At 37.7% G+C, this 15,192-nt stretch overlaps 1 protein-coding gene across 1 annotated transcript in view; it reads left to right on the top strand.

The window, feature by feature from the left end:
- The first annotated feature begins 9,023 nt into the window (after positions 1-9,023).
- Positions 9,024-15,192, top strand: part of LOC150101212 (dnaJ homolog subfamily B member 4-like) — a 60,880-nt gene continuing 54,711 nt past the window's right edge. Inside the window, exon 1 of the mRNA XM_090401145.1 lies at positions 9,024-9,183. The gene's annotated coding sequence lies outside the window, so the exon portion shown is untranslated. The remainder of the gene's footprint in view (positions 9,184-15,192) is intronic.

Here is a 15,192-nt window from a genome sequence, read left to right as displayed (position 1 = left end):
TTCGATACTAAATATCGATACCTGCAGTGATTTATTCAAAGAATATAAAAAATCCATCTTGGCAACACTTGCGCGTCTCAGACATGGCGTCTGCTCTGATGTAGCATTAGTTTTTGTTTTGCCTGTATGCTAACCGGTGGCTTTGTTATTGAATTGTGGGTGGTCTAAATTTCATATTTTTTTAAAGTTTAAAGTTTCATTTTTTAAAGCTTTAAGTCTATCCTTGCAAAGCCAAAGAAGTGAAACCAGTTTTAATGACGATCTCCAGAAAGAATTCCAATTTTTCCATATTTCCGTTGCTCATGGAGTTAGAAGTGAAATAAACCAACATCTAAATAGCCAGAAACATAAGGATGTTGAAAAGACTCTGGCATCAATTTATAAACATTACCTCGTTTATGAAGTGACGTGATGGTGATAGTGGGAGCGATAAAATTGCAGCAAATGAAGCTCTTCTTGCATATCATACTGTGCGTCAGGCCAAAGTTTTCGCGCAAATGACTGTTTGTCGACATTGATAAATGAAATTTATGAACCAACATTTTTAAGCATGTATACCAAATCAGAAGCAATAATTACCAACATTTTATCACCATACATATTGGGCAAAGTAAAACTTTTTTATCACCTTACTTTTTCATGAATACAGAATATTACGTAACTCCCGTTCTGTTTTTGCCATCCCAATGTCCCGTTTTAGTCTCAAGGAAATAGGGTCAGCCTAATTTTGGGGACACTGTTCGTACCAACAACGCTTCGACTCTCTGGTCCCCTTTAACGGTGGAATTTTGTTCTGGAAATGTGCACCTGCATGGATAATTAAAATCAATTGCTACTAATATCGACATTAATGGGATGAAAAGTACTTGCCATGAGCTCAGAATTTTTAGTTTCGGTCCATTCGCTTATTTTCTCTTGTACTACATTAGTTGTTTGAGTTTTGTTTTTAGATATTTATGCAAAGCCCCTGCTTTGTTTCTGAATATCGCGTTCTTTTTCCGATTTTCGTTTGCGATATTCTGTGCCTGATAGTTTTTTTTTTTTTTTAACCAAAGTATCTCTTAGCCTGTGTAGCTCAGCAGAAGTGGCGTTTGCACTCTACGTCACTTGACCGCAGGAAGAAAGGATTTGGTGGTTCAAATCTAGTAGCCGAATAGAGGAAATTGTTCTAAGCCTTTTTTTCGACCGGTTCCCGAGTTAGTCGATCTCTGGCACGGACTAGCGGGTTTTTTCTCCCAGAAACTCGGGTTTTTCGTTCCTTAAACTCAAGAAAATCGACCGTCGAACCCACACTATTTTTAGACCTCAAAAATATTGTGTTAAAGTTAGGGACCACGAGATGGCGGCACTAGCTTGCCGCTTTCTTCACTGCGTACCGATGAATCAGTGACAGCTTGGGCCAGCGATCTCTCTAATTGGCTACTAGTGGAGATTGAACTGCCCACTCGGTCTCCTTTTTATTCCCCTATATAGGGAGTAGGCGAGGCCGTTTTTAGCCCTATCTAACTTTTGCAGACTGAGTGGGCAGTTCAATCTCCACTGGTACCCAATTAGAGAAAGCTTGCCCAAAGCTATCACTAATTAAGCGGCACGCACTGAAGAGAGACGGCTCAACAAGTGCTGCCATCTTGTGGTCCCTAACCCTAACACTCGCATTTAATGTTTAAAATAATGTTGGTTCTATGGTCGATTTTGCGGGACGAAAAACCCGAGTTTACGGGGGAAAAAAACCGCTTGCCCGTGTCAGAGATTCAAAGCCAAATCCTAATAACTGTATCATAAAGTATTATTACATAAATACAGTCTGTATTTATGTGTTTTGATTCTATTTCTTTAACTGGTTTACTCTTAACCAATTTTCTCATTATGATCGTTTGGTTTCATTGGTTAAATGAGATTTACCCTCAGACAAGGTCAACTCACAGCCAACAATGGTATCGGAAATAAATGCAAAATAGGTGCTCTACTATCGTCACGTCGTTTGATATTAACATAGACTGTGCGATATTAAACGCAACATAATACTACATTATTATGATTATGATTTTTTTAAAAAAATATGCAGCACAATGAAGTTTTATTATATAAAAATTTAACTAACGACTTCCTTAAGTCTGGTTTCAACAGAGAAGGAATAAATGACTTTTTTTATGATTAATTTTTCGTACACTTTAGGCCGATTTTGCCACTCCCAAAAACTTGTTGCCCTGTGAAAATGTACGTGTACACCGTCGGTAGAGCCGGCCCTGACCCAATTCTATGAAGGCAAAAATACAAAATTTCAAGAAGACAGTAAATGCAAATTGTGCAAAGAGAAGGAAGAAACGGCAGACCACATTATAAGTGGGTGCAGCAAAATCGCACAAACTGAGTACTGTAAAAGGCACGATAATGTGGCTAAGATAATTCACTGGCATTTATGTAAAAAAGTATGGGTTTAAAGTATCTAAAAACTATTAGAAGCATAAAGTTGACCAAAAATGATTTAGAATTAAAAAGCTAAAATACTCGGGGATTTCAAAATCCAGACTGACAAAAGCTTGGAATGTAATACACCCGATATAACAGTAGTAGATAAAAAAAATGAAAACAAGCTTGTTCAGTATGGAAATGACTTCTATTTGGATTAATTGATCAAGTATTTTTTAGAACAACTATGTTATACCAACTAGTTTCACCAAACTGAGGCTGTTGGCATCTTCAGGGTACATAACTGATATAAGGTACTTAAAGCTAAAAACTGTTATAGACTATAAATCGACGATTCCAATTATATTTGACAAAACATAATGCATACAATACATGCATAGCGCGTGTATGATCTCACTTGTTATTTAGGAACGTTCTATAACTGGCACTATAATTCAATTCTTGTATGTTTAGAGATCTAATGAGGATCTTCCAGATCTCGGGCAAGATAAATCCTTGGTTCTTGTTAAGATTTTGTACAGAACGGGCAACTGTTGCAGCTTCTTTAATAATTCGGGAGCGGAAATCCTCTTCCATGTAGGGAATGGGGCTTTTATCCCTCTCTATGATACGGTTAGTTCTTGAGAAATGAAAGGATAAATCATTTTTTTTCTCTATTGTTATTAACGTCTCCAATGTGTTCCCTTTGTCTAATCTCAAGGCTTCTTGAAGTTTGGCCGATGTAATTCAAACCGCACGAGCAGAGTATGTTGTAAACTCCAGAATATTTGAAGAAAGGATGGCTATCTTTTGGAGATCTTAAGAGTTGCCTAATCGTTTCTGTAGGTTTAAAAGTCACTCTTATTCAATAGAGTTTGAGGAGTCTTGCAAACTTATTATAAACTGGGCCCACGTATGGAATGACGATTGTAGAAATAAATTGTGTGACTTCTCATTGTCTTTGTGGGGGTCACAGAAAAGTATCTTGTGGACTTCATCTAATCTCCGAGGGGGGGTAGCCATTCATGGTGAAGTTGTTAGATATCAGTGATAATTCATCTTGGAGATCTGTTTTAATGCGGAAAGCTCACTCTTTTAGCATGTGTACAATGCGAAGTTTCTGAAATATGTGGTAGGAGGAACAAAAGTGCAAATAACGTCCTGTATTTGTGGGTTTTCGGTGAACTAAGAGGCTGAGACGACCATTGGTTTGCTTCTTGATTTCGATAAACTGAACAAGCATGTTCAGTTCATCGAAATATCAGTACCTGGAGATAGCCGAAAAATAAAGTAAAAAATTACAAAGTATAGGGAGTTGAAAATCGAAGCTGAACGAATTTGGCAAAAAAAACGAAAGTTGATCTCATAATAATAGACGCCACCCCCCCCACCCCCCCAAACACTGAAAAAAATCGGGTGTGGTTGTGTCGGAACACGGCCGGAGGGATTTTACGTGAATATGTCACGCCAGCGCATTATATATGTGTTGGGAAGTGTAAATAAATGAAACCAAGTTTAATAATCGATTATAATTTTATTTATCATGGGTCTATGGTAAGAGAAGTAAGATACAAACAGTATACAAGATACATCCAAGTTTCTGGCGAAAGTCAAATCTATACATGTGTTATCTAGCGTGGTCTGAAAGTAAGTAAAATTAAACTCGCGTTCCATAAAGTCCTGCGGTGATCGGTTTTGTGACACATTGACATTGAAGTCACTGGTGATGATGATGGGCGTATGCATGTCTGGCTCGATACTGGGGTTTATTTTCTTTATGCTTTTCGAGGATTGCCGCAGGGATCGATAGATACAACATTCTATAACTGACGATAAAGCGTTCGGTTGAATGTATACAGCTCCGAGGACAAATTTAGATACACTGGTATCGTTACGTCGTCCAGGCATATATCTCCCACTGATGGTTCTTCGACTCTAAGCTTACGACTAACATCAATGGTAGCGATACGTTCAGAAGGCAAATCCAGCAGCGGTGCGTTTGGACGATGACGACGAAGTTGACGGTTGATTGCGTCGTCTTTCTATGGATCTATGGCTGTATTCTTACATGGGTTAAGTTCGAAACCAGATACATTCACAGGTGTGGCATCATCCTTCCAGGTTTCACTGATGACCAAATAGTCAGATCTGTTCATAATGGCCTCAGTTTCAATATCTTCGGCATGCTCCACAAACTGTGCATTGATCGCAAAGACAATTAAGACTCCCGCCGTGAGTTTTCGCCGTGTTAATGATCATCATCTACGTTTTTTATATGGACCTCCTCTGTGATCAGAGCAGTCGACGATCGTCGACCACAGAAACTGTCAACTCGCTTAACCAGCGTCGGCCAGTGGTGTTTCTTCATTCTCTCGTATTCGTCAGGTATTTCCCTGACAGTGGGTGCTGAATTTTTGTAACCGTGATAAAATTTATAATCGTCTCTCGTTAGTCAAATACAGCCTGCCGATAGAAGTGACTCTGCTCAATGCAACGTACACCAGTTGATTTTGTTGAGACTTGTCGTAGTGAAAGACGACTCAATCGAAAGTGCCTCCTTGCGATTTGTGAATCGTTATTGCACAAGCGGTCTCGTCGACCTTTAGTGTTCTTCCATTGTCACCGATCTTCGGAAATCCACATCAATTTCGTTCAATCCATCTTCCGAATCGGTGGCATAGTCGCTTACATCGCTTCCAATTTCTTTCGCTCCCGATACTTCCTTATTTGTTCCGACTCAGACATTGAGCTATTATTGGAAAGCTGACGAGCTGCTCTTTCCAGGCAGAAATATGCTTTCGGCATATTTCTGCCTGGCTTTCCGGCGAGTATAGACGGACATTGTGAAATTTCTAAAATTTTTATATTTCAATCCACATTTTCTTCATCAACACTGTATCGAAATTTAAGATTTATGCGTTAAATCAATAGATCTCGACGAGAACTGTTGAATGATACTGAAACGAGCATTGTACCATGACAGAGTGCGAAGTTATACTGAGTGGAAGTTTCCGAGGCGCGGTGGATCGTACACAAAATGGTGGAAACCCCACTGACACCCGCGGGGAGCTATCTGAAGGTCACTGAGGAACCTTTATTCCCTCAGCTATCGAATGATATAAGTTTGGTTTGAGCCTGTGTAGCTCAGTGGATGTGGCGTTTGCCAACCACGGCGCTTGGCCGCACGAAGGAAGACTTGGTTTCGAGTCTAGTCGGCGACTAGAGGAAATTTTTCTAAGCCCTTTTTTCGACCGGTTCCCGAGTTAGTCGATCTCTGGCACGGGCAAGCAGGTTTTTCCTCCCGGAAACTCGGGTTTTTCGTCCTGTAAACTCAAGAAAATCGACCGTAGAACCCACATTATTTTCAGACATTAATATATTGTGTTAGGGTTAGGGACCACGAGATGGCGGCACATTTGAGCCGTCTCTCTTCACTGAGTACCGCTTAATTAGTGATAGCCTTGGGCCATCTATCTCTGATTGGTACCAGTGGAGATTGAACTGCCCACTCAGTCTCCAAAAGTTAAATAGGGCTAAATGGCCTCGCCTACTCCCCGTATACGGGAATAAAAAGGCGTAAGCTGATTTTTTTTTTGATTACCTTTAATACTTTAGAAATTATTAAGCCAAACTTTATCGAATGATTTCGTTACACTCAACTTTTCGTCCGAACCTCCTGTTACTGTTCTGAATTTAAAGACATATTGATGTCAATATATCTAGAAGCACTCGAGTTATATGGAATAAAAATCGAGCAGTTGCAAAATGTCGCTTTGTTCGGCACAGCATTCATATTCAGAAGGTGTTTCCACAATTCATAGCCCTTTGGTAGGGCTCGAATTAGTGAAATATAACCAGCCTTTTACTTAAGGATGAGGAAGCAAATCAATCTCGGATGAATATTATATTATATCATAATCATCATCAGCAGGCACAGCCGATCCTCTGCAGGATGAAGGCCTTTCCAAGATTATTCCAAAACTCTGCCCATGGCTCTCCTTTTCCATGACACTTCTGCAAATCTGATGATGTCATCAATCCACTGTGATGTAGGTCGGCGTCGTGGTCGTTTTTCCTCTCGTGGAACCCAATCTAGTACTTGTTTTGTCCATCGTTGATCTTGTTTTATAGCAATATGCCAAGCCTATTGCCACATGAAATGTTTCACTCTTCCCATAATGTCAGAGACTTTGGTTTGATTTCTTTTCCATGTATTCCGTTTGTGATCCAATCTTCGGATACCAAGCATACTTCTTTCCATACTAAATTGTTGTTCTTAATTTTTAAAATTTCCATTTGCATTCAGTGTCAATGTTTCACAACCATATCTCAGTATAGGAAGAATACACTGATTAAAAACTTTTTTATCTTCCCCATCGTGCGTCTTTCACTTTCATCCATGATATTTTGTTTCATTGATATCTGTTGTCTTAAGTATATGTAACGATCTACTTGTTTAATTTTCTCATTACTGATTTTTATTATTTCAGGTTGGACATAGCTATTGAACATAACTTGGGTCTTCTTTAGGTCTGCTGTTTTGCTAGCAATTTGGAGCGCATGGATACGAGTGTGTGTAATTCATGCGCAGTTGAAGTAAAGATAACTATGTCATCTGCAAGGCGTAAATGTCTTAAACATCTTCCATTTATTTTCAGACCATTTCCTTGCCAATCAAAAAGTTTGAATATTTCTTCTTAGGCACGTTGTGAATAATTTTGGAGATATTGTGCCACCCTGTCTTATACCTTTCTGTATTCCCACAGTAGAGTAGAGATGTTTCCATTGAAATGAATTGCTGCTGTGGCATTGGTGTATGCTGATGTACTGCTCCTCCACTTGTTGGTATCGTATCGCCTTAAGTATTGCACAAGTTTTAAATGAATCAAAGGCTTTCTCATAGTCAATAAAACCAATACATAGTGGTAATTGATATTCATTACACCGTTCAATAATCTGCTGTACAACTTGAATATGTTCCATTGTGCTGAAGCCCCTTCGAAATCCTACCTGTTCTTTTGTCTGTGCTAGGTCTGGAGTTGCACAAAGCCTATGAGCTAAGACATTTGTAAACACTTTGTGAACCACTGTTAGTAGACTGATAGGTCGATAGTTTTTCAGGTCTTCTATCTCACCTTTTTTATGTATCAGAATTAGGATAGCCTTCTTCCATGTTGTTGGTACTGTATATCATTTTTCTTCAGCCATAAAGTAAATAGTTTTGCAAAATGTTTGTAGATTATTTCTCCGCCTGTTTTATAAGTTCAGCTATAACTCCATCATCACAAGCAGCTTTCCCATTTTGGAAGCTTTGGATGCTCGACATAACTACTTCTTGCAGAATCTGTGGTACTTCAGCTGTGTCTTAGTTGTCTTCTTCTTCATTTAATTCATCATCCTGAAATAATATTCAGTAGAATTCTTCGACTCTTTTTTGCTATAGCATATCTATCTCTGGTGATGGTCCCGTCTTGTAGTTTGAATGCAACCATCTGTTTGTTGCTGTTCATCAATTGCTGTTTGGCTTTTTTGAGACTACGGTTCTTTTCAATTGTTTGTTGTGTGAATTTACAATTGAATTTTCTTATTTCTTCTGTGATACGTTTTCTGGTCATTTTGCACAAATCAGTGTATTCATTTTTATTCTGTAGGTATCAACAAACACTGGATTTCAATTGTGATATACCGATATTCATTAAAGACAGGTAATAAAAATCGGTGAAATAAAAAAAAAAAATCAGCTAACGCCTTTTTATTCCCGTATAAGGGGTGTAGGCGAGGCCCTTTAGCCCTATCTAACTTTTGGAGACTGAGTGGGCAGTTCAATCTCCACTGGTACCAATCAGAGATAGATGGCCCAAGGCTATCACTAATTAAGCAGTACTCAGTGAAGAGAGACGGCTCAAATGTAAACCATTTCGTGGTCCCTAACACAATATATTTAATGTCTGAAATAATGTGGGTTCTACGGTCGATTTTCTTGAGATTACAGGACGAAAAACCCGAGTTTCCGGAAGGTAAAACCTGCTTGCCCGTGCCAGAGATCGACTAACTCGGGAACAGGTCGAAAAAAGGCTTAGAAAATTTTCCTCTGGTCGCCGACTAGACTCGAAACTAAGTCTTCCTTCGTGCTGCCAAGCGCCGTGGTTGGCAAACGCCACATCCACTGAGCTACAACAGATTCTTTTAAAAATATTTTATTGATAAGATAATTATTAGCAGCATCAAGTCCTGATATGTTCCTTCCAAGGGTAAATAGGATTTTGATAGCATTACATCATTAAGTTTACATACTTATTACTTTTCTCTGAAAAAATTTCAAAAATAATCTATTATTTGTCAGTTCTCCAGAATTGTCAGACTCTTACATTTTTTGTCTTCTAAGGCGCTAATGACTATATCAATCAATGCACCTAGATCTAAGCGATAACTGATTATACAAAATTGTATAGAAATTATGCGCGGGATGTTTTCGGTGTTCTCAACTTTTACTAATGTCTGTTTTGGACAGAATTCTGTTTATGGTGGTTTTCAAACTGTAGCCATCGGCAGGAAGTGACGTTGCTATGTCTGCTGAAATGAGTAAATATTTCCTCTTCCAATGACCTCGAGTTGTTCACCCCCCGTCGTTTACCAACGAAGGTGGTAAATATGGAAATGTTTGTCTTAGTGTTAAAGATTATTGTGGCTTCTTTCGTGAGCGTATTTCGTTGTTGATTCTGTTTCAGTAGTTGTGACTGCATGTTTAATACAAAGACAGATCATCAGCTTGAGGTTTGTATTTACTTGTTTTAGCAGTAATCATATATTGCTCATGGATTATCACAGATTGGATATATATATATATATATATATATATATATATATATATATATATATATATATATATATATATCACAAACTTTTATTTTTCCTTGGCTTCCAAGAATTTTCCATAAACTTTGTTCCATTCTTCCACATATCATTGAAAAATATGTTATAGTATATCCATCCGGTAAATACTCAATAGCTTAAGCATCGCAATCATGCATTCTCCAGAATTTTATTATTATTTATTCATTGTATAAATCTGAATGAACAGAATCAAGCCTTAAAAACCTTTTCGTAAAAATAAAGAGCTAAGTTTTTGTAAAAATACAAATGATACTGTCACTTTTGAAGTCGCTATCCACACACAAATGTCAAAATTCATAATGTCAAATATCAGGGCAGTAGTCTTGTATTTCTTCTAGTATGGGTAGGGGATTACAAGGTAACAGTGATGGGATAGGGCTGTGTCATCCGTATTTAAAATTTGGGGAGAAAAACCAGTATTCCGAAGAAAACTAGCAATTTCGAGCTTCCGTAGTGCAGTCGATGGAAAAACCAGAGTTGAAATCCTGTCTAAGAGGAGAATAATCCTTACTATTAATTTTACATTTCTCCTGGGTCAAATTCATTGAGGGATAAGTTTTATAACAAATTATTACAATAATAATTATTACAACAAACCTTGCTATTAAGGCTTATACTGATCAATGGAAGGTATAACATGTCTGCAATATAGTACAGTACTATTACTCCTCAGGACCTCCATGTAGTCATAAGACTCATTGTGAGAGATCCATCTAAGAAGTCTATCATAACACTCCTTAAACCCATTCACTGTCTGCACATTCTGGCAATGACCTCCGCTCACTCTTCACATTAAGAAAAAAAAAGAAACCTTGTGCTCTTACTGACATCTTCATTGCACAACTTCCAATTGCTCAGAAACTTTGTCCTTTATTCCAGTTATACCATTTAAAAAAAAATCTCCTATATTCCATTTGATAAATACCTCTCAGTTTAAGCATCATACTATCCATCTGTCAACTAACTCTGCAGATTATATACCTTCAGTCTATCCTTGTAGCTAACATTCCACAGTCCTGAAATCGTTTTTGTCAACTCCCTCTGCACCATCTATAAAGTTTCTTCATTACTTCTATATCCTGATGACTAGAATCGCGCACAGCATTTCAAATTTGGTCAGATCAGGTTTTTATTTTATTTTATTTTTTCTTTCACATTTCGCATCCGTAGATGCCATATGGCCACTCCTGTACCTCACCAAGTTTTGGGAGTGAGGTCGCAGATTCCCTTTCCACACTGAGTTTGTAAGACAATCGCAAATATCCATGCCCATGGCAGGATTCGAACCCACAGCCTTTTGGCTGGAGAGCGGATACACTAACCACTCAGCCAACAGGGCTTATACAGTGGAAATCTTTTGCTTTAACGTGCTGAACATCCTTCTTAGTAATCCAGTGGTCTTCTGAGTTGTCTTTACCACCTTTAATGTGAATTTTAAATTTCTGCCCACAATTGCTCAATCCCATGCCTCAAGTATAATATTTCTAGTATAATAGTTTCACAATTAGAGTGTGCAGCTTCCTATCTTTGTATCCCAAAGCTTATATGCTTTGCAGCATTACATTGGTATCCCAGTTAATTTGCCCACCTTTTCAGATTATCCTGAAGAGCCATTACATGAGCAGTATATTTAATGATTCTTCCAAGCTTCTCTTCATCTATAAACTATCTTCCTGCCACTAGCAACAGTATTATTGACATATAAAGGTAGAACAGTAATAGTCCCAGTACTGAGCCTTGTAGAACCCTATTGGTCACTATTCTGTTTGATGCTGCTTTCCCTATACTGAGTTCTTGGATATCACTCAGTTGCCAGTCCCCTCCACTAAACTGATATCTAAATGGATAGATTGTCACATGGCAATTTAATATTTAAGTTACAACCTGTCAGATGTTTTTGCAAAAATCCAGAAAAATTACAATGCATAGATTTCTCTCATCAGTTATCATTATAGTTCCACAACATGGAGTTATAACTCACTGCAAGAGACCCATCTTAGAGACAAAGTCTATCTACTTTTTAAACTCATTTACCATCTGCACGTTCACCACTCTCTCAGGTAATGAATTTAAAATTGCTAGTATTTCTAATAGTAAGAAAGTGAAATTTAAAGTAAAATAATTACCTCAAAATGTTATCTAGGTGGTTAAATTAGTGAAGCTGGTTAATGGAAAAATCCTGGAATGAGTAGACAAGACTGAGATACTATATGATGGTCAACATGGTTTTATGAAGGGTAGATCATGCCTTAGTAACTTATCTTTTATAATACAGTGACGTGAGTTGGATAAAGGTAATGGATATACAGTAATACTGCTGGGCTTTGCAAGAGGCTTATAAAAGGATACCACATGGAGGGCTGATAAATAAATTGCAGCACATAAGAATGGACTGAAATTAATGAAGTTGATAAGAGGGTTGGTCTGTTCAGCTAATTTTCTATCATTTTTTTTTTGTTGTTTCAACATATTTGTTAAACTCTGTATATCTTCTGCAGCATTTTTTCCTCTTGCTTAATGATGCTACTCATCCATTTAGCTACCACTGATTTATCCTCCTAATTCTCAGGTAAGCAATCTGGTACTGATTTCCTTAAATTTCCCCTTAACCATTTCCCATGCACTACTGACATCCTCTCCTTGCAGTTTCAAATACCATGGCATTGTTATAAACTGCCTCCTGAGTTTGTCATAATCATCAGCTTTATAGTTTCACATACTTGTGTACCTCTTATTGCTTCAAAATTCCACATGCCTCACTCCTTCCCAGGTCAAGACTACATAATCATCCTTGCCTGTTGGAGGTGAGGTGGTTATCTTGATTATGGACAAATTTTCTGATTCTGTCACCAGATATAACATTCTCGATCCCAGGTGCCTTCTATCACATAATGTTTTTAAGTAATTTAGTGTTTCGACTAATATCTCTCTTATTCCATATAAATTTATTCAGTTGACTTCCTACCATACCAGCATTGTTGATTCTGTTGTCGATTTCCATATTTAATTCCAAATTCCATAATCTTCACTAAAATTGTGCCTAAGTAGTTGAAATGTTTTACTTGTTCTATAGGTTCTCCATTCACAATGCAGTTGATATTTTCATTGTCTTTGTCTTGTTATTGCTAACATTCATACCATATCTATTACAACAGCTATTCAATTTAGTCAGGGAATCTTGCAGACTTGTACCAGATTTATATAGAAGTATAACATCATCTGCATAAAGTAAAGAGCTGAGATTAACATCTCCAATTTTGATATCAGGTTCAATACCACTTTCCTTCATAATCTGATCCATATAGATAATGAATAACAGAGGGGATAATGTACATCCTTGTCTGACACCAGGTTTAACATTAAACCTCCTTCCTGTACTGCTTTCAATTCTAACTGCTGACTAACAACTCAAATAAAGACTAAGTATTGCTTGATATAATGCCCCATTGATACCATACAACTGTAGCATTTTGAATATCTTTTTTCTTGGCGCCTTGTCCTATGCCTTTTCCAGATCTACAAAATAGAGATCTTTGTTATATTTCCATGATTTCTTAGCTATTTGTTGTAAAGTGAAAATCCGATCCTGACAGCCTCTATTTGGTCTGAATCCAGCTTGTTCTTCACCAAGCTTATCCTCCTCAACCATTTCTCAAGTATACTTGCATAAATCTTATCAGGAACACTCAGTAGGGAAACCTCTATAAGTCTCACATTCAGTTTTATTTCCCTTTTTATATATATATGGGTACTATGAGAGCTCTACTCCAATCATTTGGAATTCATCCCTCTGTCCTAGCTTTCTGAATTTTATCCTGCTCAAGACTAAATGATCACTTCCAATTTCGAATCCTCTGTACACTCTAGTGTCCTGCACCAGTGAGAAAACATCACTATAGTGACACAAAGCCAAGACTCGACTATTCTTGGCACAAAGCCAAGAATAGTTGATTCATGCTGAAGGGAAGAAAGAAATGAAGGACGTACGAATTGGTCGCCAGCACGCAAAATCATGTGCTTTATAGGTAAAATTTTCTAACTGTTATACAAGCAAAATAGTTACCACTTTAAAAACTACAATGATCATAAAAGAGAAGTTAATTTTCCGATGTGTAATAATAAACAACTCATCCCAATATGGATTGATTACCCTATTATCACAATGGATTCTCCTTCTGTTGACATGCGCAGCAGCGTCGAAGGGTTTTGTATCTGTGGGCATACAATATCAACAATAACATAGTCAATGAGACTTTTCTTATTCCTTGCCTCTTCTCTCCATGTTAATTTGTACACATTTTACACTATGTTGTGTTAGTAATAACCAGTCCATATCCTGATTGCCATTATTCTTATATATTTTCCCAAAATATTTTTTATGCCTGACAATCATTTCCTACTCTGCTATTCAGATCCTCAACAAGGACCAACTTTTCATGTTTCATTGTGTCAGGTGCTTTCTCTAAAGCCTCAAAAAATTCCTCCACTTCTACCTTAGTAGAATCTTCTGTGGGAACATAAATAAGTCTCATTGTCCAGTTCCCCATTCTGATATTTGCCCACATCACTCTACTTAAAATTGCCTGCCATTCAAGAAGATTGGCTTCGTATTTAGTTGAATACTATGGCTATTACTATTCCTTGATTGTCATTGCCTGAATATATCATTTTGTATTTATTGCTCAGAAAGATCTCACCAATTTTTGTATTTTTTTTGTTTCAGTCATCTATTATGTCAATCTGGTAGTTATCCAAGTCTTCAGCTAGCTCTCCATTTTTTTGCCATTCAGGCTTCTTATGTTGATAGTACCAATCTTGAACTCTGGTGATGTTGAGTTGGGGTGTGTGTGTTAGAATTTGTTCCAGTAGCTGACTTTTCACTGTTTGCCCTGGTTCCTTGGCGAAAACAACGGGGACCTTGTTTAACTGGCAACACTCCAGCCAGCATGAAATTCTGTCATTCTGCCATTTTATGTTGTGGTTTAAGCCAATAAGAATACAATTTGGTTGGCTAAATCCCAAATTGCCAGCCCATCCTCGTTTGTTCAGTATCCAGGTAGATACCTAACAGGGTGCACCACGAGAAGGTAAGGATTGGACAGTAGGTTAGAAATCCTGGTCGGTTCTCTGCATTCCTTTAAAGGCTATATGGAGGTCTCCTCTCAGTTATACAGCTTTGATCCTTAAACACCCAGTAATCTGATGTTATAATATGCAATTTATATTATTTCACTATAAACAAAGAATAAAATTAGTTGGAAGTTTATTTTTCTCTTGGTTAGACAATAATAAATTTAGTTTAATCCTTTATCCAAGTGTAAACAAACAAAGTTTGTGCATGAAAATATCTTCAGGACTGAGGTAAGGTAGTGCAACACCAGGCAACTCCGAGCAAAGGTGGACCAAGCTCTCATCACTCGTTATCTCAGTATCTCCCATAATGCAAAGCACATCTCCTTGCGTCTCCTAAATCCAGAGTAATTCAGTAATAAGGTGGTACACCTGTTGGCAACTCCTATAGGTAAATATGACCTCTCCTATTGCTTCTGCCTTAGTATCTCCACGTTTGGGTCTGCCTCCCACTGACGAGACCTCAATAAAGGTTGAAACCGGTCTGGGTAATGGCCCTTCCCTTAATGCATAGCAGTATACATGTCCGCAAGGAGATGTGCTTTGCATTATGGGAGATACTGAGACAAGGAGTGATGAGAGCTTGATCCACCTTTGCTCGGAGTTCCCTAGTGTTGCACTACTGTACCTCAGTCCTGAAGATATTTTCAGGTGCAAACTTTGTTTGCTTACACTTGGATAAAGGATTAAATTAAATTTATTAAAGAATAAAATTAGTTAAAAATATAACAGAAATAGTTGAATTGGATTTAAACGGTA

This window comes from Typopeltis vanoorti, chromosome 12, assembly GCF_054136105.1.
Source record: "Typopeltis vanoorti isolate ZY-2024b chromosome 12, IOZ_Tvanoo_1.0, whole genome shotgun sequence".
NCBI lineage: Eukaryota > Metazoa > Arthropoda > Arachnida > Uropygi > Thelyphonidae > Typopeltis > Typopeltis vanoorti.
The sequence above is the reverse complement of the archived record's forward strand: the minus strand, read 5'-3'. Positions and strand labels throughout refer to the sequence as shown.